The sequence below is a fragment of the Lissotriton vulgaris genome, chromosome 4_1, assembly GCF_964263255.1.
Source record: "Lissotriton vulgaris chromosome 4_1, aLisVul1.2, whole genome shotgun sequence".
NCBI classification, from domain to species: Eukaryota; Metazoa; Chordata; class Amphibia; order Caudata; family Salamandridae; genus Lissotriton; species Lissotriton vulgaris.
This window is the reverse complement of record NC_141691.1, coordinates 44,526,838-44,551,974: the sequence shown is the minus strand read 5'-3', so window position 1 is coordinate 44,551,974 and position 25,137 is coordinate 44,526,838.

The window sequence follows — 25,137 nt, the reverse complement described above, 5'->3', positions numbered from 1 at the left end:
GCAGTGGCAGGAGTCTGCCCTCCTCCTTTCTTGGTGCACTCACTAAACCAGTGAGATTTACTTTTACAGTACTGGCACCATCTTTTGGATTGGCCTTCTTTCTTCTTTTGGGGAGCCTGACCCCCACCCTCTTTGGGTTGTTGGGGACCTGTCGAAGACTTCTGGTCACTTTGTTCCCCTTTAGAATCTTTACCCTTTTGGTCTGCTTTCTTCTGACCACCTTGATTCTGGCCCTGGTTCTGTTTAACTCTTGTACGAACCCATCTGTCTGCCTTCTTTCCCAATTCTTGGGGAGAGGTCAGATCCGAGTCGACAAGATGCTGATGCAACAACTGGTTCTGACAATTGTTTAAAATTTGTTCTCTCATCATCAAATTATACAATCCTTCGTAATCAGTAACCTTACTGCCCAGCAACCAGCCCTCAAAAGCCTTAGTGGCACAATCGACAAAATCAGACCAATCTTGAGATTGCGTTTTCTGGGTATCCCTGAACAGCACCCTGTACTGCTCAGTGGTTAGGCCGAACCCTTCAACAAGTGTATTTTTCAAGATTTGGTAATTGTTAGCATCCTCCACCCTTGTGGTGAGGAGCTTGTCTCTTCCTTTTCCTTCAAAGGAGAGCCACAAGATAGCTGCCCACTGACTCTGGGGAACGCCCTGCACAGTGCAGGCCCTCTCCAAAGCAGTAATCCATTTGTGGATGTCGTCCCCTTGTTTAAAGGGGGGCACTATCTTACCAAGGTGTTTCGTATCGAAACTCTTTTCCCTATTGCTAGGTACATTGCTGCCACCAGTGGGGACTACCCCACTTAACTGTTGCTCTCTTGCAAAGGCAAGCCTCTCTTTGGCCAGGGCAAGTTCTTCCCTTTCGATCCTTAGATTAGCTGCCCTTTCCTTAGCTTCGTACACTCTCCTCTGAGGGGACGTCATCCCTCTCTGAGACGAGTTGTGAGAGCCATTGGTTTGAAGGGATCTGCCAGAGCCTCTTGACAGAGATCTGGCTCGTCCATTCCCAATGTTAAGCTGACCTGATAGTGGCCCCAGGGGTCCCCCAGTGCCGCTATCATGTTTGCTTAAGTTGGACCTGCTTAGTCTGACGACTTCTACCTGTCCCTTATCTGCCTCATCCCCAGAGAGATCCTCATCCTCCTCCACATCTTCGTTCTCAGTTGCGAGGTGGATGAGGTCAGGATCGTCCCGGGTTCCCTCGAGGGGAGGCATGTCTCCTTCTGGATTAGAAGAGCTACGCAGTTTCTCAGCTCTTCTGGCATCATAAGTCTCCAAGAGACCAATCAGAAAGGACGTTGTGGGGTTAGACCCCTGCTGAATCTTCCTGGAGTGACACAGTCGTCTTAACTCCTTGAAGCTCAGCACAGTATATCCTGAAGGGATGACCTGTGGAGGGTCAACTGACATAAGGGGAGACCCAGAGTTTCCTCCTTTGTCCGACATACTGTTTCTAGTGTGGTGTAAGTGGTGCACTTACCTACACTACGTGTTTACCTACTGTACCCTTGCTAAGAGTTGTAGCCAAGGTGTGCTAAGCCTTGAGGAGCTACAACAGCTGGTTCAGTAGAACTCAGAGTATTCTAAGCTTTGGTTATATGTACTAACAGTACTTGTGCGATCTTTCAACAAGATATTCTTAGGATACGTGTGGCAAAACAACAGCAAGCTCAAATCCCAACCGCTGCTCACCAATGTGAGAAGTTGGCCCGATATGCAACGTTCGCTATTCTAGCGACCGCTATGTATCGTTCCAACGACCCTTATGGTGTTTGGTTGTAAGTCAACCTATAGACCAGCTATCCTAGTAGCGTGGATACGAGCAGTCTAAGGCTAAAGACTCGAGAGGGCGTGTTAAGCCAGCTGTTTACCACACATGTACCCCTTGAATACCCAGTGAAAGGACACCACACAAGTGTTATGAAAATAAACAGGATATTTATTAAGAATCACAACAGCCCTGTACTCTTTATGAGGACAGGGTACTAAGCACAAACCAAATCTCTTTAGCAAATACTTCAAGTGCACAGTTTAAAACAAGTGTCCGAGGACACGGAAAGGTTAAGGTCTCGGGCGGACCCGATAAGGCAAGTCGGAAGCGAGGGACTCGGGACCCTAGAGTAAGGAGGCTATGCAGGCACCGAAATGCCGAGTTACCTAGCCACGAGGGCTGCGGCTGCACAAGTCTTACAGGCGTCGGGGTCTTCGCTGACGAGCCAGGAGCCGGAAGGAAGGAGTTGCTGGCCGGCGACCAGTGCTGAATAGTTCGTAGAGATCCAAGCCTGGATCGGGGATTGATGAAACCTGAAAGCAGAGGGGACCAAGTTCGTACTACTAGCCAGTAGTCAGAGGGTACCAGGAAGGCACCGGTTGGCCGTCACCTCGACCAGGTGAGTGGGTGACGCTAGGCTCTGCAGTCTCACGGACCAGGAGGCGTTGTCGGCGACCACGGTGGAGGTGCGAGCTGTCCCACGAAGGATGATGCTGTCGGCGTCGCTGGGCCCAGGATGGGGCAACAAGCCTTGGCAGATCTCAGGGCCACGGGGTGGGCCTAAGATGGCGTCTTGAGTGGACCAGGAGGGTCCGGGGTGCTTCTCGCAAAGATGGAAGCAAGGGCCAGTCTGGAGCAACCAGACCAGCAGTGATGATTCTCGGATGTCGTCACAGAAGGGCACAAGCCAGCGGCGAGTGACCAGACAACGTGCTGAGCAGCGAGCAGAAGGGCCCCACGCAGATCGTGGAGATGCTGGGAGACTGCACTTCGGTGCTAGAGCGGCTCAGGGTCGGGGTTTCTCGGACCCCAGAGCACTCACCAGAGAGTTACCTCGATGGTCGTGCTGGTTTTTAAGAGCGTGCAGGTTCTGATGATGGCCGGTCCCTCGAGGTCTCGTCGCACCCACAGATCACAGCTGAGCTGATGACGTGGGTAGAGGTCAGAGGTGCCAGGGAAGCCGGTTCTCGTCGAGCTGGGCCGTCGGATCCTTGAGGAAGGACTTGCAGCAAACCGCAGAGTTCTTAGATGGTGCCTGCTGATGCAGGGTGACTACTCCTTAGTCACAAGGGAGAAATCTTGAGAAGAGTCTTGAGTGTCCTTTCGTAGAAAGTAGTTCTTGATTCAAAGATGATCTAATTTGGAAGGGTCCCCGCTCCGGTCTTTATCCTAAAGAAAGGGGTGGGTACATGACTAGGTCCTGCCCTAAGGGTGGGACCAGGAAGGGGGGTAGTTACGCCCCTCTCCCCTGCCGGACTTTCCCCAGGCCAGGGCTGTCGCCCCTGGAACTGGTTCTAACCGGCAGATGCGTAGTGAGCACCGGGGTGCCACTCCGCAGTCACCTTCTCGCCAAAGCCCTACCTACCCAGAATACACAAACCCTGTCTGGGACGGTGCGAACAGCGCCCTCGACAGGAAACCCTTTGTCCAAGTGCTCCTCGCTGGAAGGACTCCCAGCAGCAGGAGGTCAGACTTGTGTCTGTGGTGGCAGCATCCATTTTGTGGAGCTGAGGCTTCAGTTAACTTTAACCGGGGTTCACAGTTACGTACATGTCGTGTCCCTCTACAAGGGTGGGATGCTAACCTCATCGCCAGAATTGGTGAGAGGGGAGCACCCCGATTCGTATGACACCTTACTCGACATGCCTTGATAGCGCGACACCGGAGTTACCGATATGGTACGCGTTATCATGGAACAGCTATTGGGTCTTGATTCCGCAAGCTGCAACCGGGCTCGGCTCGGGCCTGAACCTAGCTCACACGAGCCCACGCACTCTGCCTTCAGGATTGTTAAGGCCTGCCATAGGAGTGACTGATAGGAACTCGGGTGTCCATTGTATGGTTAGATATAGAGCTACTATACCTAAAGCAAAGTGTGATTACACGACTTCGCCCCAGCTGTCATGCAGCCAGTTGTGTCAAATTTAGGAGGCCAGCCAGGGGTGGCATAATACATGCTGCAGCCCCTGGCGGCCCTGGGTACACCTATGCCCTGCGTTACGGGGTCTGATAAGGCGGCCCAGTACCAATTGGTAAATGCACCTAGGGTACATCTCGTAATTTAGAAAGAGAACAGCCAGGCTGTGGGTCTGATTAGCAGGCCCACAGCCAGAGAAAGTCGTAAACCAGTGAAACAAAAGCAAAAAATCCGGGTGATCATAGGATTGCAGACCCTACTCTCCTACAGAGACATCATGCGTGGATCGCGGAGTTCCCGCGACTGGATATAAACAAAAAAAAACAGGCTACAATCTCTGATGGAGCGCTGCCACAATGGTTGTATTGTGGCTTGATGTAAGGCACTGATTAAAGCAGAATCACTGCCGCATCCTCGTCAAAGTAATGAGTCAGTTCAAAATGGAGCATTACAAGAGACATCAGCAAAACCAGCACAGAAGGTACTGAATAAAAAACGGATTGCCCTCCTGAGTGCCCGCTTCGTAAGGATTTTACCAACCTTATTTTCTGAGAGGGCATAATTACTTTTGTTGCCATGACCAGTGTTTAATAACCTTGCGGCAATCGTTAATTTAAAGTGGCCTGACCCCAAGATGGCGGCTGAAGTGTACGGAAAGCGATCTATCTTTCCGTGCATAGCTGCGCGGTAAAGATCAGCAACACAAACCAATATTTTAAGAATGACTGTGTCCGCTTACTGTAAGGAATGCTTTTTTGCACCTATCTGATTCCACTAGCACGACGATCTTCCCCAGAGCGGGGCTCACCCTGGCCCTAAGATAGCGCCCATGATGGAGCTATCGGCAAATCAATCAGCAATATAGCCATTTGTGGTTGCTGCGACGCAGAGCTTCATTTCAACCCTTCCGTATGGAACCAAGCTAGGGAATCAATCTGCTAATAATGTTCAGCCAGGTACCAGCTTGTCCCGCAATATACCTCATACAGGATGTCTTCAAGATGGCCGATAGATGATCAGCGCCAGCCAGGAATCTCCCCGGCTAGGGATTGCCTTTTTGGCTTTAATCCCCTGTAAGCTACCCCCTTCTTGGACCCTTATATACACTTGGGGTTAGATTTGACTGAGGTTTTCATCTCTCCAACTCCTGGGTTTAAACTCAAAATCTTCAGAGAAACCGTGAATATTACCCTGACCGTGGAGACCGAACAATATGGCCGATGCCCGGCAGAGCTTCCTAGACAGGTATAGAGGAGATCGGCTCTGGTTCACCCCCTCGGCTGCCACCTTGCCAGCCGGACATTGGGCACTGTTCTCCTCGTCTCCCTGCTGTGTCGCCTTCCCCCTCCCTCCGACGAAGTACCCCCTCCTTGAACCTTGATACACACCTGGGGTTCTAAAAACTGGTCCTTTGATTCTCCAGTTCCCCTGATTGAATTTGAAACCAGCCTCAGCAACTTCCGAGGAATTTGTGAACATTCTACTGACCGGGGAGAACTAGCAATTTGACCGATGCCCGGTGAGGCTACCTAGGTAGCTATAGAGGAGATGGACGGTGGATTTCCCCCTCGGCAGTGTCCTACCCAGCTGGACATTGGGCAGACTTTCCTTCGTCTCTCCGGAGTGTCTCCTTCCTCCCCACCTTCCGAGAATTCAGCCGGCTTCTTTGACTTTCACATTGTCTTTTTGGTTCACCTGAATCATTTTCCCCCTTGCCGGTCTTTCCTGACCAGACCTTCATTCCAACCCCTTTTTACCTTTCCCCTCTTCCTCCTATACCCAATAGGATATGTGAATTTGTTTTAGCTATGCTCTAGTAACTCATGTTATTGTGTAACACTGTGTTTTGTAAAAGGGGTCGTAGACAACCAGTAACCAAAGACCCTTTTTGTGTTGCCCGGCAGTATCGCCTCTATGACCCACCAATATTTACTCAACGAAGAAGCAGGCGCTGGAGACTGAAAGGCAGGAAACGAGGGTTTATTCTCTCCGGAGGAGAACACATCAATTCAGACAGCAAGTATCGTCACGAGGTGCTCTACCTGCATCTCTGAGGCCTGGCCTCTTATACTCGGGTTTATGATCTTTATTGCACGTAACACATTCTTGCAACACTTTGATATATGAAAGAACATCCTCGTAATCTCCCCCTCAGGCCCGTTCCCACATACATTTACAGTTGAATTCCCCACCCCGGTCATAACAGGTGATGATTATCGCGCAGCAGGACATTCTGCCGATTCACGGAATGTGTGAAGTTTGATCGGATCTCGTAGGGTGGGGGCTTTGATCGGCTCGAGGGTCTTTTGATGGGGAGGGGAGGCTTCCTACAGTACGGGGTAATAAACAGTATCCGCAGGGCCAGGTGGTGGCTTGGGAACAAGGAAGACGGACGGGCACACAGGAAAGAGGGGGTTTGCATCAAAGGGCCTGAGACTATGAAAGGAATGGAGGGAGGTGTCGCGCTGGGAACAGGATGGGATTCTGAGGCAGATCTGCGCTGAAGAGGGGTTTATGACCCAAGGAGAGCGAGGGGGTTGCCAGCGTGCGGGGGGATGTCTGTGAGGTTAAGAGAGAGAGAGAGAGAGACGCGCTGGCTATCAGCGAGGGGCAGAGGGGCCATGGTGCTCAAAATGACTGCCGCTTACGCGCAAGGCATGTGAAAGCGGGGGTGATCAGTGTGTGGGGGTGAGCCGTGCTGGGGGTCAGGGGTGTGCAGAGGGTGGTTCTGGTCGAGGCAGCTAATGTGGTGGGCGTGTGCGGCGAAGAGTGTGGCATCGGGGCAAAAGGGAAGATGGCGCAGATAATGTTCACCAAACCGTATTAAGTTTCCACAGTCCTCCCTTTAACATTTCTAAGACATCTTGCTGGCCTATTTCCTATCTATGTCTACTGTTGTGGTCATAAGTAAGGAAGTGATAACCCAGGTGAAGGAACTGTACATAAACATCACATTTTTAAAATCTTTTCATCCAGTGGGCGGGCTCATCGTTAAGCTTTGTTGCAGGAAAGTCATAGTAATGCAATATCAGACAAAAATTATGCAGTGAGAGCGTTGGGTACAGATCATAGAAGCTGGTAGTCATTCGGAATAGGAGCCGATAGGTTACCAAGTAAGTAGGTTCTTTTTGTGCTCGGTTGGAGCATAGTCAATTCAATGGTGGTTGGGAGAGAAATGAGACATAGTAAAAACAATAATCAGTGTTCCCAGTGTCTTATGGTCGTGGACCATTGTTAGTCAGTTCTCGGCATTCTTTGTCGTCTTCTGTTGGCACTGTTGAACATCTGTATTACAATTCGTTCGTTAGCAGGAATGTTCATGTGGGTTGAGCCGTTGGAGGTCTGCGGGCAGGAGAGTGCCTTTGTACTGTTTCGCCAGGCCTCATGAGAGAAATGCGTTATGGTTTTGGAGCAGATGCGTTTTCTTCCATAATCCAGAGAGTGGTCATTAGAAGGAGACAGAAAAGGATTGTGGTGAAGGGTGCAATTGTCTTTGAGTTGTGGAGTCTGTCTGTTCTTGGGTTTCTGTGGTGGGTATTTCCTGTTGCTTCCATCATCTTCAAGGTGCTCGGTACCGGGCAGAACCACATACTTCGTTTAGCTTCTCTTTGGGGTGACCCTTGGTGGTTTTTTTGGTCACCGTCCTGGGATTCAACACAGTTCGTGGTCTACTTAGTCGGGGCTCCCTCCTCTTTGACGCAGGAAATGCCCTTCTCCGGATGGCACAGTAGGATTTAGAGGATTTTGGAAGTTCAGGTGGAGGGAGGGTGTGTGGGTGAATAGTCTTTATGGCAGGTCGGAGGAGGAGGGGATGGAGCAGGGCCAGGTCGGGAACAGACCAGAGAGACGGAAAATTTTAGACAGGCGGGTCCATAATCACGTTCAGAGAGCAGGGACCTTTCGGCACGCGTCGATCATAGAGCAGGGGCCTCAGGTCAGCCCTTTCCTTTAGGTTTGTCGGAAACAGTGCCTTGTCCTGCGACTCCTTACTGTTGTGGTCTCGCCTTGGCCTCCGTCGCTGAGGTTCCACGGTCTGCAGTCAGGCCACGTGCTCCCACATCCGGTCTCTTTCTCCTCCGACAGTGGTACCCTTAAATGAGTTTGAAAAGACAGTCTTTAGAGATTTTGCAGAGGAAGGTAATTACGTAAATCTATTTCTCTCCCAACCCCAAGCAACTGGGGTAAACATCCGCTACATTGAGGTTTGCAGCCAACGTATAAACAATTGATGATGGGTTTGCTGGATTCCCAACAACTTCCCTTTGTGGTTATTTCAGGTCTGATACCCATTTATTGCATTTGTTTATTACAGTCATGTCAGTTCTCCTGGTAGTGACCCATTTCCCTAGTACGAGTCTTGCAAGGCTAGACCGGTCTTCAGGGCTTGGTATTTTACGGAAAAGTGTAACGTGTTATTCACCATAGTCTGATGGGCATCCTTCTGAGGAATGAACACAGGCTAAACTATTCTCCATTACATTAATGCGTCCTATCTTTGGCTAAACATCTCATTTTCAACAAGGTTTAATACAACAAGTTCTTTCATTTTTCGATCTAATTTTAACTTTGTAAACATTCTAATCTCTACATCGTTTCTTACAACCTGGCTACTTCATTAAAACTCGGGGGGGGGGGGGGGCTTGCGATAACTATTAAACTCATCTTTGATGCGAGTGGGGTCTTATGGGAAACAACTAGGAACACAGTGAATTGGAGCAAGGGACATTTGTCAAATTCTCGTCTAGGGCAGCCGATACAAAACTGATGGCGTCCTGGGAAGGCGGGTGTATCTCGGTTGCCTTTGCTGATTGGGGCATTGATACAATTTTGGGACGGGGAAGGTCGCGCTACCAGAAACATTTTATCATGGATGCCACTGACAAGTAGTTCCCTCAAAATGGGTCAGATTAGAGAACCTTAGTCGTCTTACCTGTCCTTTTCCTTTCGGTCAATCTAGGTTTCATCAACATTTAGCAGAAAAGGAGAGGTAGTAACGTGGTATCGATGCAATTTATGTTTAAGACAAATTTGTGCAAATACTTGTGGTATTTGGAGCCAATCAGGTGGTGCACCAGGGGGTAGTGGTTTGCCAATTAGGTGCCAGTTGCTAGGAAGAGCGAAAGAGTGGAGGGGAGAGAGAGAGAGAGAGAGAGAGAGAGAGAGAGAGAGAGAGAGAGAGAGAGAGAGAGAGAGAGAGAGAGAGAGAGAGAGAGAGAGAGAGAGAGAGAGAGAGAGAAAGATAGAGAGAGAGGGAGAGAGATCAGCAATAGGCTAAATAGTACACGTGTGACATGGAGAGTGGCCATGTACTATTCAGGCTATTCAGTGCATTACCCAACATGAAACATTTTGGGTTTGTGTTAGAAAGCATGCAGTTTGGGACGGAAGAGCATTAGGCCAGGTACATAAGGACATGCATTGAGTCGGGTGTCTTTAGGTGCCATCTTGCAGCGTAGGTCCGCTTCATGTATCGGACATGGCATGGCTCCAGGTCTTTTACTATACCCTAGTCATTATTCCAATGTAACCTGTAGAGGGAGAAAAAGGAAGAAAGGGAGGGGGGGGGAAACAACATTCGAGCATATCAAATGTACGGGCGCGAAAGTTATTTACTTACCATATACTCGCACTTATCTCCTCGGGATATAATCCCCAGGGTCTTGGTTTCTGAAGTCAAGGGAGCGGGCAGTGTGATAGGTTGTTCGTGGGGGGTTCGAGGGTGGCGTTATAGATCGGGTGTAGGGAAACGCAAAAAAAAGAATCAGAGGCGCCTAGCGCGAGGTACCTGGTTTTGTAGATGTATCTAGCCACCGGGATCCTTAAATCATTCCCAAAGCTGTGATGTTCTAAGGCATATCAGTTCTTCGGTCAACCCTGTCCCTTAGTACCTTCGACCACCATACCTTTATAACGTTCTATCATTCACACCGCTTTACTTTACCCATTCTCAAAAGTCGAGGTCCTTCTTCATGCGTTAGTTCCTGAGCCTAGTCGCATATTTGGAGGCAGCGTATCATACCCTTTGAGTCGATCATCAATCCAGGGCCGAACAATCATTTTCTAATAACCTTGAAAAGAGAGCAGAACTGTTGTGCACAGAATAGCCCTCCCGCCAATTCCCACATTTACAGAAGTATGCGATACCTGTTCATAGTTTGGAAAACCTTTATTTGCGTAATCGTTTTAGTAAGTAAATATGTGAAGGCAATCGTATTTGGTCGGACACGGCGATGGCTGAAGCACATACAATAGGGGACTATTTTGCAGTATTTAAAAACATTGAAAAACGTCTACTTAGTTATTTGCAAGAAACTGAAAACGTCTTTTAACAATTGAGGGGTCATAGGGTATTTATTTCATAAATTGAAACACAGTCAGGCTAAATGCAATCATATTTCCTAGATGTATACCATGAGCGTGCGTCGCAAGCTACGTTATGTATTGGTTACAATAAATATCATAATAAATCGTACATTGAAATCAACAAATTAACGGGATCCTTTCAAATGTTCGCCAAGTGAACCCTCCTCTTCTCTTCGTCAAGTGTGCAAGGGTTCACATACATAACTCAGAACATCAAGTCTTGTTAGTCAAAGAACACCACTAGGTGTCCGTAAGTTCCTATTGATACCGGCGCCATTTTGGGCGATGCCGGGTTGGTTGTACCAGAATCCCTTTCGGCAGTTCAAAAAAAACCTGTGCTAACAGAGGGGCTGGTAATGTGTACCGTCAATCAAGAGGGGAGGGAGGTAGAATCTTCCCTACCAGGTCACGTTGAGGTTCAGCCGGAACTCACTTGAATTCGTTAGCCCACAATGTTCCTGGGTGGCTCAGACTGAAGCTGGTGCGGACACGAGAGCACCACCGTCTTGCGGCTATGTCGTGGTCGTTCCAGTTGTTCCCTACCGGAAGCCTGTAGGGGCCGAGGGCTTCTGGGACTCTGGTAGAATCTTCAAAGCTGTGGGGATGTTGTCGGAGGTGGGGGCTCGTGCCCAGGTGGGCAAGTGCCCGAGTTGCAATACCGGACAAAGTTACTCCAGTGGCCTAGACCCGCCTTCCAGAGGGCCCAGACGCCATTTTGAGACCCTGCAGCCGCCGCCCTTCGTCGTGTCTTTCGGGAGTGGAAGAAACTTCTTGAGGTGACAAAGACAGAACACCATGCTGTTGGAGCAGGACATTTGGTTCGGGGCACCAGGGGGCAGCTGTGGAGCCTTCACCTGGGGAGGTGGGGGGAGGCTCGTTCGCGCCACCTCCCTCTCCCAGCGCATCCCATGCCGTCCCTTCGAATCAGGGGTGCACATGATGACCACCCTACACCCCTGACTCCGACTCTTGGGGGACCATTGTATGTCCGGTGCTGCGAAAATAGATCCGTCGGACATTGTACATTCTGTGCTCCGCAAATAGGTCCGTCGAACATTGTACGTTCTGTGTTGCACAAGTATATCCGTGGCCCGGCTTAGGATTTCGGCGCCGGGCCGGGGCTGGGAAGCCTCCTATCTGTGGAGGTGGGAGAGGCTCGTCCGCGTCGCCTCTCCCTCCCAGTCCCCCTGCACCAGTCCGATGGAGGAATTCGTGATGGCCGGACCAGGAGATACGGGGGAGGGGGTCATCTGGATCCGCCCCCTCCCTACTCGTGGCCCAGGGGACGTCCCCCAGGAAGGAGAGTATGGGAAGACCATTTCATGTCGGCCCATGGAGCCTCCTGTACCCTCTCATCGGCAATTTCTTTTGGTCTATGGCTGATGACTGGCCCCGCCCCACACGTGCTATGTGTTTCACCTTCCGGATGGGCGGGACCGTTGACTCGTTACATTTTGAAGACTTCCGGAGTGAGCGTAATATGTTTTGTATTGTTCCTATTAGTACAGTTTACCTTAAAGAATGTTTTACTAGTTTTTCTATTTATCGTTGGTTGCGTGTTATCTCTATCGTAATTAAACCCTAAATTATATAACAGATGCTTGGTTTCCCTGAGTCCTTTTTCTAACAGGAGGTTGTCTACGCAGGCCTGTACTTGCTTTTGTTTTTCAGAGTGGGGAGCAACAGGGGGGGGGGGGGGGCAATCAGTCCCAGAACTCTAACATGTCATTAAAATTGGTCTGACGAAATTTGTGCCATCGAGCATAATCGAACGTGGTGGTTCTATCCGTCCTGTCCGTGTTTGTCTGATTTGTTTTTGTCTCGCGCCCTTTCCCTTTCTGCCGGCCTGTTATTTCTGTCGACCCTCCGCTCTTACTTATGTTTTGTAGAGTCGGGCATTGGGCTTTCCAGTGCCCGAGACATTTACAGAAAGCACATTGGTTTTGCCTTAAATCTGTTCGTCCTGTGCATAGTGTCGGGGGATTACTTTTGGGTCGTTGTGTCTCGGGGTTGTCCCATCGGCACATCCCTTTGCACCGTTCTCTTTTTGTGTCTAATCCTCGGAACTGTGTCGTCCTTGGCCCTTCCTTTTGCCTACCAGACGTTTGGAGGATTGCCTGTCGTGTTTCTTTAACTATTTTGACTTCGTCTCTTTCTTTTCGTTGCGTAGCCTCTTTGCGCCACATACCGAGACTATCGAGCATAATAGGCGTTGTCTTATTATTCCGAAGGGCTATTTCCACCGTTTCTATTTTGTCTAAATCGAAGGATCCTATCAGTGGCCACTGTTTCTCTTGCTTTGTTTTGGTATACTTGTGCCATAGCTTACTATAGGCTATGGTAATTAATCCATACTTTGTGAACATGTCTTTATTAGGGGTGCCTTCCAGTGGGGCTAGATGGTCCACCTCTAATAAACGGTCCGGGCTGAACCAGCTATCCATCAGTGGGGAGAAGACAGGCATGACGGATCACAATGGGGATAATAGTCAGCACTACCTATCTTATCACTGCGTGTAAAGACTAGACAGAATATTTCTATTCTACGTTGTTTGCAGGCAGTGAATACCTCAAGAACCAATATCGGGCAATCAGTGTTTGGTCAATAAAATAGAAAATAAAAATGGTCAATGGGGAGAATAAGTAGGCCCGCAAAGGTTTGCGTCACCTACCCTTTCACTATCTGCAAAGAGGGGACCTATTCTTTCCTGTTTGCAGACAGAGAGTCTCCAGAAAACAATCCGTAACAGTTAATCAATGGGGAGGGGCAATTGATCAGTGGGGGAGAAAGATAGGCACGACGGGTGCGTTACCTATCCTTCACTGCTTGCAAAGAGAGAGCCGGTTGTTTCTCCGTTTGCCGACAGCGAAACTCCAAATAAATTAACAAAGAACAAATACTAGTATTTTCCATCAATCATCAATCATTCCGCAATTCGTCGTGTTTACACGACCTTACCCGGACCGTATGGACAGTTTCTTGTCTTCCGAATCCAGCGCCCGATCGTCCTCTTTCCTTCGTACTCCTCGTGGCACTCCTGATGGTTCCCAGTCAGGACCGTAGATCACTCGAGAGAGGTCTGTTCGGAACCAGTGAAGTTCGGATGATCGGCTGTCAGACGAGGGTCTATCGGACAGGGTACCTTCCGATCGTTGCAGTCGTTCACTCTGTCGTCAGGACCTCTCCCACTGGATCCACGAGTCGCTGATGGGCCCTACGTTGGGCGCCAATTGTAAAAGGGGTCGTAGACAACCAGTAACCAAAGACCCTTTTTGTGTTGCCCGGCAGTATCGCCTCTATGACCCACCAATATTTACTCAACGAAGAAGCAGGCGCTGGAGACTGAAAGGCAGGAAACGAGGGTTTATTCTCTCCGGAGGAGAACACATCAATTCAGACAGCAAGTATCGTCACGAGGTGCTCTACCTGCATCTCTGAGGCCTGGCCTCTTATACTCGGGTTTATGATCTTTATTGCACGTAACACATTCTTGCAACACTTTGATATATGAAAGAACATCCTCGTAATCTCCCCCTCAGGCCCGTTCCCACATACATTTACAGTTGAATTCCCCACCCCGGTCACAACAGGTGATGATTATCGCGCAGCAGGACATTCCGCCGATTCACGGAATGTGTGAAGTTTGATCGGATCTCGTAGGGTGGGGGCTTTGATCGGCTCGAGGGTCTTTTGATGGGGAGGGGAGGCTTCCTACAGTACGGGGTAATAAACAGTATCCGCAGGGCCAGGTGGTGGCTTGGGAACAAGGAAGACAGACGGGCACACAGGAAAGAGGGGGTTTGCATCAAAGGGCCTGAGACTATGAAAGGAATGGAGGGAGGTGTCGCGCTGGGAACAGGATGGGATTCTGAGGCAGATCTGCGCTGAAGAGGGGTTTATGACCCAAGGAGAGCGAGGGGGTTGCCAGCGTGCGGGGGGATGTCTGTGAGGTTGAGAGAGAGAGAGAGAGAGAGAGAGAGAGAGAGAGAGAGAGAGAGAGAGAGAGAGAGAGAGAGAGAGAGAGAGAGAGAGACGCGCTGGCTATCAGCGAGGGGCAGAGGGGCCATGGTGCTCAAAATGACTGCCGCTTACGCGAAGGCATGTGAAAGAGGGGGTGATCAGTGTGTGGGGGTGAGCCGTGCTGGGGGTCAGGGGTGTGCAGAGGGTGGTTCTGGTCGAGGCAGCTAATGTGGTGGGCGTGTGCGGCGAAGAGTGTGGCATCGGGGCAAAAGGGAAGATGGCGCAGATAATGTTCACCAAACCGTATTAAGTTTCCACAGTTTCCCATGTTATACTAGGCTCCTGTAACTGATGGAATTTTGTAACTCGATAATACTCATGTAAAGCGCTCTGATACCTCTGGGTCTAGCCAGCGCTACATAAAACTCTACAAATAAAATAAAGAAGTAAAAATCGCAAAAAAATAAAATAAAAATGGAGGTATCCCAAGACCTGGTTGATTGTGGTGTAGGTGACAGTCAACCCAGTGGCCTCACTATGGTGGCACATGGTTTCCCTCCCATGCCCCTACCCCCACAACCCTGTGCAGTTGACCAAATGTGGCCCATCCCACTCGCTCCTGGCTGAATAGGTGTCCCAACAGCAACCAGGTGCGGGGGCACAAAATAGGCGTGGTGTTGGTTTGGACGCAGGAAGTGGAGGTATCTGTGAGCCGAGGTGTTGTAACAGCCAGGTGGGAGGTGTAGGAGTGGGCTGAGTGAGACTCACTGTAGCCGTCTGGCCAGGTAGACCAGATGGACTGGCCGACCTCTTCATCTGGATTTTCAGGAGTGGAGTCATCACTGGAGGCTTGGTCCTGGGCTGGAGTGAAAGTAACCTATTATGAATGTCCAAAAATGGGTGCTGGGGGGAAGGGATGGCAATTGTATTATATGATGCCTGTATTAGTGCTCCTGCCGCTGTTGTTTCACATGCGCTTTCTTTACTGTTGATTTGCAATTATTGAATAAATGTCAAAGACGTGCATAACATTGGTGTAGTGAAGATCCACCCGATATTTTGCTAAAGCACACCAACTTGGCGTGTGGACAGTCGCGGACTTGCCCAGTGGCGGGGCCACAGACAACTTATGATCTGCCAGCAGTGTGCGGGACAATTCTTTCTCATTTCGATTAGAGACCAGAACGCCTGCATGTATGATGTATGGACTCTTCAAGGACACCTGGCATACCCACTCACTGTGCACTTACTGTTGAATCATCTCATGCAATGTGATGTCTTTATTTAAAATGCCAATTAACAGATTTGACACAAAAAATGAATGTCCAAAAATGGATGCATTGTAAAAGTGTGGATTATACATTATTATTTTTTTTTTTACACTTTCTCGTAGAGCTCATGGCTACCCAGAACAGGCACAGGGATCGTGAGATGAGCTATGTGCTAATTACACAAAGAGGTGAGCCTTCAATTGCTTTCTAAAGCTGAGCAAATTGGTGTTGGCTCTTAGGTGAATAGGAAGGGATATTCACAGCTTGGAATCTACAAATGCAAAAAAATCGCCCGCCACTTCTCCCCCTTTTGATTCTGGGCATAGCCAAGAGGAAGCAGTTATTCGATCTGAGCTCTCTTGCAAAATTGTACGGGATGATGAGATGTGTGTCCATATTTTACCTTATGTGAAATGCAAAGAACTTTAAATGTTATCCTTTTTAGGTCTCGCCCTGGAATTCGCATCCGAAGGATGCGTCCAGGGCGGAGACTTATAGCTATCCGATGCCGGGGAATGAGGGACAAGAAATCGTCACGAGCTTTAGCAGGCGAATTTGGCTGCGCGAACGCGCACGTTCCGTCCTGCGCCGCGCCGTGCACTTCCCTCCCATACTCCCAGCAAGTCAGCCTAACGCGCATGCATGCACACGCATTTACACTTACACGGACACGCAGGCACCCAGACAGGCAACCCCCCCACAGTCACACACACACACACACACGCATACACACAGACTCCAAGACACATACACACACACGCACGCTCACACACATACACAGCCCGCCGCCCTCGCAGCCCAGCAACAAGGCGAAGCCCCACTTACCAGCTTCCTCGGCTCTCACCGGCAGCAAGACTCTTCCTTCCTTCTTCGGCACCGGGGCGCAGGGTAGGCTCCTGCCTGCTCCGGTGCTCAAAACAATCGCGGCTCTTCCGTGGGAGGCGGGGTAGGCTCCCGCCCTCCTACTTCCTGTTTCCGGTTGTCCCGCCCGGCCTGCCTGACTTCCTGGTCGCAGGCCGGCAGCGGACTGCAGCACGCGCCATGCTTGTTTCTATCCGGTTTCGGTCATGTAAAACACCAGCATAAATAAAAGCACGGACAGATTTATTAAGTTAATAACGTTGTTCCTGTAACCGACCTGACAATTATTATGTTTTACAGTTAAGTGTGGAGTTTATTCATTCACAAAGATTTATCCTTTCTGCGTGTACAATTCTAAACTCGGGGGCATCGTCTTAAATAGAACTGGTGTAATGACAAGCTACTGCGCTAGTAGTTCTTAATCGGTGCCAGCCACATGTCAGGTATTCATTTAATCGTACTTCAGTGCTGCGGATTTGAGGAAGACGTTCTTATGGCGAACATATGGCAGAAAACGTATTTTTTTTTGCTTTCACTCGTGTAGGTTAAACGACCAAACAATTAAATTAAGTTAATCTTGCTATGTCAACACCTATTTTTTTTGGTATGTGTATAGGCAGGCAGGCAAAATTCCTAATGAATATAGCATGAACAGCAGGAAACTACATTGATAACTTAAAGGTTATGTATACTATCCTCTAACTCCTCCACCCCTTGTTCATGCCTTACTCGATACATATTCCCGACCTCATTTCCGATCATTTGCCTTACCTGCCTGCAATCACTGTGGCTTGGTTTGACCATACCGCTATGCCTTATTGAACCGGTGACTCGACTCACCCTCCAAACGCTACATCCCGCCAAAGAATGGGAAGCTTGGTAGAAGGGACGGTGTGGCCTTGATACACCATCATCCATTCTCTGGCCATTGGTCTGATCTATTGAGCACATCAAGCCCCTGTTATTCACGGTGGGCCCTAGTGGACCCGCATCTCCTATGTGTTCGGCGATCACAGTCCCCTTAACAAAAGTCTCTACTTTTCTTTAGAACGTCGCTGGTGATACCCAACATACATGTTTCCCTTACATTTAAGCCTGACTCCGAGTTCTCTGAGGAGGCTATTCAATTCAAAATGAGAAACATATTGGCAGGTGACAACTGTGGCAGGGCACCTTGGCAATACAGAGTGAGCCAGAAGTGTATCTATAGTCGGAGATATTAGGAAACACTGGCGAATGTTTCTTAAAGATGGGAATGATGCTCTCATGCTTGGTATATGGAGGTATTGATTAATCTGGCGATAGGTGGCAGAAGTGAAGAACTCAAGCCAACAACTTTAGCCTTGCAAACATTCCAGGTTGAGCAGCATTTTTGAAGGGGACCATGATTTTCTTAATGTTACCCCTGCTGCTCGTGTGAAAGCAGGACCATGTTGGATAGGACGGTGCTGGTGGCATCTTCATGTCCTGGTGCACACACTCCTTCACCCTCACACACCCCCTCACCCTCACACACACACACACACACACACACACACACACACACACACACACACACACACACACACACCCACCCTCACTCACTCACTCTCACCCCCTCTCAACACCTCTAACCCACCCTCACACCCCCTCACCCTCTCACCCTCACACACCCTCTCACCCAAACACATCCTCACCCCGCATCACTCATTCGCCACCACAACATCAATCTGTGCAACCATTCAACAACTAATTCAAATATGTTCTCTCAATGTTTCAAGCTTTATTACAAATGTAACAAAAACATGTTAATATTTCACTTCTTTTTTAGGACTTTTGTAACAATAAAACACACAGAACATAATCTTCACAAGTTATTTACAAAAGTTTAAGCTATTGCCATTATAAATTACAATACCTTTTATTTAAGTATTAATTATGTAAAAAAAAATTAAAAGCCATTGTTATTTGTAATATCAATACATGTAAGTCATGTAAATACAACACATATTGCATTACAAGTGCTATATGTGTCACATTTGCGAAAATTATAACTATTGGCATTGTAAATGACAAAACTATTAATTTTGCTATTTTCAAAAACAAAACCTAACTAAAAAATTTGTCATTTACAATTCCAATAGCTCAAACTTTCCTAATGCGAGACCTATTGCATTGCAAATGCTTGTTTTCACAAGCAACTAATGAAGGCTAGTCAGAGCCGGACATGCTGACTGTGATTTTGGAAGGCTCAGGCTGCTGCATTTTAATTCACCTGATGACATAGGCAGGGTGGCCTAGATACAGCGAATTGCCGTAATCTCAGCGCAGAAATATAAGGCCTTGTATCACTATTCTCCAGGTTTCCACAGGGAGCCATTTGAGCGCCTTCCTTATCCTCAGGGCTCTTACAAAAATATGGGGTTCTTCAGTGTGCAACACAATTGTAAGACCTGATGAGCAAATGATGTTGGCTAACCGACGCACATACACATTAAAAAGAGTGGGGCTCAAGGCTGAGCCCTGTGGCACCCTATATTTAAGCTGATGGATCTCCAACAAACAGGGTCCTTCCCTGACCTGAAAGCTTCTGTTGTCAAGGAATGAGGTCAGCCATTTTAATGCTGTTCCGGTGATGCCATGCGCCTTCAGCCTATGACAGAGGATGGAATGGGAGACGGTAACGAAAGCTGAACTCAAGTCGAGAAGATTGAGTGCTGCTGATCCTCCTTGATATAAGGTTTTCTTTAGGTCCTCCGTGGCCAATAAGAGTTATCTCTATACTATAACCGGGTCTAAAACCAGTCTGTCTGATGCAAGAGGTTATGGGTTTCCGGAAAGTCAATCAGTTAGTCATTGACCAGTTTCTCTCGGACCTTACTAACACCCAGGAGCAGAGATATAGGCCCATAATTCTCTGCCTTATCAGGCTCTAGGCCTAGGGAGTGCTTTTTAACAGCGGTAACATGTTCCACAGGGTCAGGAACATGTCCACTATCCAGAGATAAATTATACATGGATGTCAGGGCTGATATTATAATAGCTCCTCCTTTCAGCATGACATCTAGAGGGGTTCGATCCAAAGTAGTGTTGCTACTTAGTTGTGGAAAGTTGGGAGAGCTGGGGAGGTCTTGCTATCTGGTAGGTCCTCATTAATAACAAACGGCAGGTCTGGCTCCCCTGCCAGGTAGTCATAAATAAGGCAGACTTTTCTTAAAAAGAAATTGGCAAGCTCTTCACCTTGTTCCTGGGAAGGAGCGGGGTTTGCTCCTCTGAATTTAGATTTTAGGAAAGAATTTACAATTGCATAGATTCTCTTGGAGGCTTGTGCGGACTGAGTTCCTCTCAGCAAAGTCTGCTAATCTAACTTGACTGATGGCATGCAGATATTTTTTCAGTGCTTTTTATAAGTGGCCTTCCTCTCTACATCATACTGGGCGCTCCATTCACTTTCTTCTCTCTTACATTCCTTCTTTAGCTCCCTTAGCTCTAATGCAAACCATGTAGCATTGGTACTGGTTTGAGAGGACTTAAGTGTTGTCTTAGAACGAGCGCCTCTAATGTCAACTCAATCTATTCCTCGAAAGCTTGATAGATGGTGGCAACATCCCCGTCTCGATTCTGAGTTGAGGCTTGCCTGGCTCTATCCAACGTACAATGTCAAGTTTGGAACACTGGTCAGTTTAGTGCAAGGGACTCTGAATTTAGGTAATATTGTCTACATGACGGAGACCTCAATCAGCACGTGGTCTGACCAGGGTACCGGTTGGGGGTCATTTACCTTCAAAGTGGTCATATTGGTAACAAGCATTGGAAATGCAATAGGTCTCGCATTAGGAAAGTTTGAGCAATTGGTATTGTAAAGGACACTTTTTGTATTTATGTGTTGGTTTTGAAAATAGCAAAAGTAATAGCTTTGTCAGTTACAATGTCAATAGTTTTATCTTTCGCAAATGTGACACCTATAGCATTTGTAATGCAATGTGTGTTGTCTTTACGTGACTTAGATGTATTGATATTGCAAATAATAATGGCTTTTAATTATGTAAATAATTAATACTTAAATAAAATTAGGCCAGCGCCCCACGGCTTGCAGGGGGGCGTCCACGCCCCATGCTAAAGGTAACATGTTTCAAGGGACCGACTTTGTTTACGTTCAGACTCGGCAGAGGACCTACGAACACAACTTTCTAGGCAAGTGTGTGTTTCTCTAAAAATATACAATTCCTCTTCGCGAGAAGCAGTGGTGGACAATCGGGAAAAACGATTGGTCAAAAATAAATGTTTAAAAAAACGGTAAGAAAAATTTGGACTTAGAATCCCGAGAGGGTGAAGTGTGCTCGTATGAGTGAACTTGACCCCAAAATAAAAATAAATACAGCGAGCACAGTGAATACTCTAGTACTGACCGAGGTAACACCGTGGGGTGGACGTGTTTCACACATGCATGTTCTGATTCTGCCTCCATCTGGTGCAGACTTCCTCTCGTGAGTGGTGTGCTGTGGTGCCAGACATTGGCAGTGCAGTTATACTCGAGTCTGCCTACTGCCCATTGCTTGTACCCCTTCCCCCGGCATCTGCTGCACAGAGCATCCCGCTGCCGGACGTCTAGGGGGTGGGGGGCAGGATATTTTAGGACGCAGGGGCTGCCCGGTGACGTCGCTCCAGGGATGGTGGTCCCGTGGGATGGGGCGCTCCACCGGGCTGATGTAGTCGGCGTGGGGGTTGGGAGAGCCACACATGCCTTTCAGAGCGGAGGATTCCGAGCACACCAGGAGCCAAAACATGAGAGGACAACGGGGCTGGCTTCAGCGCATCACAGGAAAGGAGGGCCTCTGGGAACTGGTCCCAAATGAAACGAAATCATTTGCATATGCCGAAGCAAATGCCAGCCATGCGTGTAGCTCCTTTCCGAGAAGCGGCGTTAATAATTCAAAGCGCCTATTTCCTTACAGCACAACGTGGAACAAAAACACACATTAAGCTCTTATTTAAGAAAAGCCAGAGAAATGCTGGGAGAGAGAGAGTGGGGAGAAGAGTAGGAGGAGGAGGGGGGAGGAGAGGAGGAGGGGGGAGACAAAATCATTTGCATATGCCGAAGCAAATGCCAGCCATGCGTGTAGCTCCTTTCCGAGAAGCGGCGTTAATAATTCAAAGCGCCTATTTCCTTACAGCACAACGTGGAACAAAAACACACATTAAGCTCTTGTTTAAGAAAAGCCAGAGAAATGCTGGGAGAGAGAGAGTGGGGAGGGGAGGAGGAGGGAGGAGTGTAGGAGGAGGGGGGGAGGAGAGTAGGGGAGGCACGGCCTAGCGGCCGTGCAACCAAGAAGTGAGGGGGCGGAGCTGGGGGAGGCTGTGAGCCCGCTGCCGGACGTCTAGGGGGTGGGGGGCAGGATATTTTAGGACGCAGGGGCTGCCCGGTGACGTCGCTCCAGGGATGGTGGTCCCGTGGGATGGGGCGCTCCACCGGGCTGATGTAGTCGGCGTGGGGGTTGGGAGAGCCACACATGCCTTTCAGAGCGGAGGATTCCGAGCACACCAGGAGCCAAAACATGAGAGGGCAACGGGGCTGGCTTCAGCGCATCACAGGAAAGGAGGGCCTCTGGGAACTGGTCCCAAATGAAACGAAATCATTTGCATATGCCGAAGCAAATGCCAGCCATGCGTGTAGCTCCTTTCCGAGAAGCAGCGTTAATAATTCAAAGCGCCTATTTCCTTACAGCACAACGTGGAACAAAAACACACATTAAGCTCTTGTTTAAGAAAAGCCAGAGAAATGCTGGGAGAGAGAGAGTGGGGAGGAGAGTAGGAGGAGGAGGGGGGAGGAGAGTAGGAGGAGGAGGGGGGGAGACAAAATCATTTGCATATGCCAAAGCAAATGCCAGCCATGTGTGTAGCTCCTTTCCGAGAAGCGGCGTTAATAATTCAAAGCGCCTATTTCCTTACAGCACAACGTGGAACAAAAACACACATTAAGCTCTTGTTTAAGAAAAGCCAGAGAAATGCTGGGAGAGAGAGAGTGGGGAGGAGAGTAGGAGGAGGAGGGGGGAGGAGATTAGGAGGAGGGGGGGGAGGAGAGTAGGGGAGGCACGGCCTAGCGGCCGTGCAACCAAGAAGTGAGGGGGCGGAGCTGGGGGAGGCTGTGAGAGAGAGTGGGCAAAGCAGGAGGCTGGGGGCATGTGCACGCGCTTTTAAGCTCAATGCGCATGCGCATTGAGCTTAAATTTCACGGGCACTGCAAGGAATCGCCACGATTCCTTGCAAGTTGGTTAAAAAGTGTTTAAGCCCCCATAGTCTCGCAAGCTCGATGCGCATGCGCATCGACAGGCGAGACCTAAAAATAGGCTCCAATATGACCTCTGTTGTGTGTAGGGAGCATAACTAGTTGCGCAAAGTGAATTGCTATCACAAAATGTTTAAGATTTGGTGCTTGTGTACAGGTGGTGTTGTCCAAATGTATGTTCAGGTCTCCCAACAGAGTAAGATTTGCAGATTGCATGCTGTGAAGTGCTATGATTTCCGGGATAGCATGTACCAATTCTGTAGCAGGCCCTGGAGGTCAGTCAGAAAAGCAGACCTGAGAAAGTAAATAAGTGCAAAACCTTTATAAAAAACAGCAGGTTTTCTCAACCTGAAATTGGTATAGGGGAGGACCTACATTCAAAATTATCTGTAAAGATAATGGCTACCCCTTCCCCTTTCTTACTGATCTGATGGTTCTAGTGATCAAGTATCCTGGTGGGAGGGGTAAGGCAATATCAGGCCAGCTGTCCTCTTTCAGCCATGTTGCTGTAAGGAATAGCACTGTGGGTAGCTGGTCTTCCAGCAAGGTGAACAATTCCATACTGTGCTCTTCCAGCAAGCAGTTGGCCAATTTAGGGCGCCTTCTTCCTCTGATGCAGCTAAGGATTGTCCGCTTTCTACAGTGGGGCTGGGGTGTCCGTCAATGAGTTTATCAAGGGTTCTAAGCCTGTAGCACGCTTGACACTTGCTAGGCATGATAGGCAGAGTGGTATCAAGCTTTCTTAAGCTGTTGGTTAATGCTTTTTAAGATCTCGGAGGTGTAGTTAAGTTGAAATGAGCAGGGGTTCTGGCTCCTAGGCCCGGCCGGGAACAGATGGGCTTGCCTTTGGCATGTCCGCGCACTGGGACTCATTACATCGATTGCCCGGGCGCAACACAAAAAACTGGACCGCCAACCAAAATGGCGCCTGGTTGTGTGCTGTCAGGGCTGGCTCTGAACACGGCCAAGGAGAGCCTACCTCCAATAATTCCATGAAGCCCCACCTGACGTTTGAGCTGCTGTGCTACTGGTGCAAATATGCAGAATGTGCCTGTAAGATTAAAATCACATTAAAAAAAATTACAAACGTCTTGATATAACCAACCCTCCCTCCCTCTGTCGTCCAGCATTCTTGGTAAAATCACAAGTCTAATGAAATTGACAGCTTGTCTAAAAAAAAACATGTTTCAAGTATTAATGAAAGCGCTGCTCATTTTCCTGCCTGCTCACGTCTGTGCACCGGGCCTCATTAAATAGAGTGGCCGGCGCGTCATTAAAACCTGGACCGTCAACCAAAATTGTGCCCGCATGCGTGCTGTTGGGGCTGGCTCTGAACACAGCCAAGGAGAGCCTACCGCCAATAATGCCCAGAAGCACCGCCTGACGTCTGTGCTGCTGGGCTACTGGTGCAAATATGCAGAAAGTGCAGGTATGAATAAAAACACTTTTTTTTTACAAAGATTATACATATGAGTTTTAAAACAAAAATGTAGCAACCTAAAAGAGTAAATGAAATCAATATCATGATTGTACCTTTCAGTGGTATTGTAAATGCTTACACAAACAACTTCCAATTAACAGGTGGATGTCCTGAAATGACAAAAAAGTGTAACTATGCATGAAATATACCAACCATTCGACACAACATATTAATGAGGAGAAATGTGAAATTTACCATTCCAAGGTCGAGAAGGGTAAAATTATGGTGTACGAACACTTACAAGCACCATACCATCATGTGAAATGTAATGGAGATTGACACCTGTTATCTTACATACAAAACAATATATTCAAACAAACAAGCCAAAGATGTTACTGATATATTTAGGTTTTTATGCAAATGTGCTGAACACATTAGCAACAGCTAACTTTAAAATAAGCAAACATGATATTTAGGTCTAGTGACTCATTGCAAAGTTCAACTTACCAGTCTCCACCCCACCAGGGATTACTGTCAAGCCTTCAGGATGTAGGATCTGCAAGACCTCTTCCTCCCAGGGAAAGGGTTGTAATGGGGGACTGGGAAAACCACCACCAGTACTCTGGACCTCCGGGTGGAGCTTGGAGACCAGGGAACACACTCTTCTCCGCAGGCTGTTTCGCCTTTTCCTAATTTCCTCCTGTGTGCGCAGGTTATTTGCTACAACATTCACTCTGTCAACAATTCTGGACCAAATTTGCCTTTTCTGAAATATGGTTTTATTTTAAAATAACCTGACTTCAGAGAGCAAACTTCTCCTTTCAAATGTTGTGGTCCAGTGTAAATGGAGTGTGTTTTATAGTATGGTATGCAGGTGAAAATAATTAGGCAAAACACATCAGGTGTGTAATGCTAGCACCCATCCTACAGCCACAGGAATAGTCCAATGTTCACTGCGTCCCATGAAAGAATCACTCCGTTGGCAAGCCACCCCTAGAACACTGCCAGCACAACTATGAAATCTAAATGGGCTTGGTGCAACCTGCTGCTGAAGGTGTACTATTCCCACCGGGAATAGTA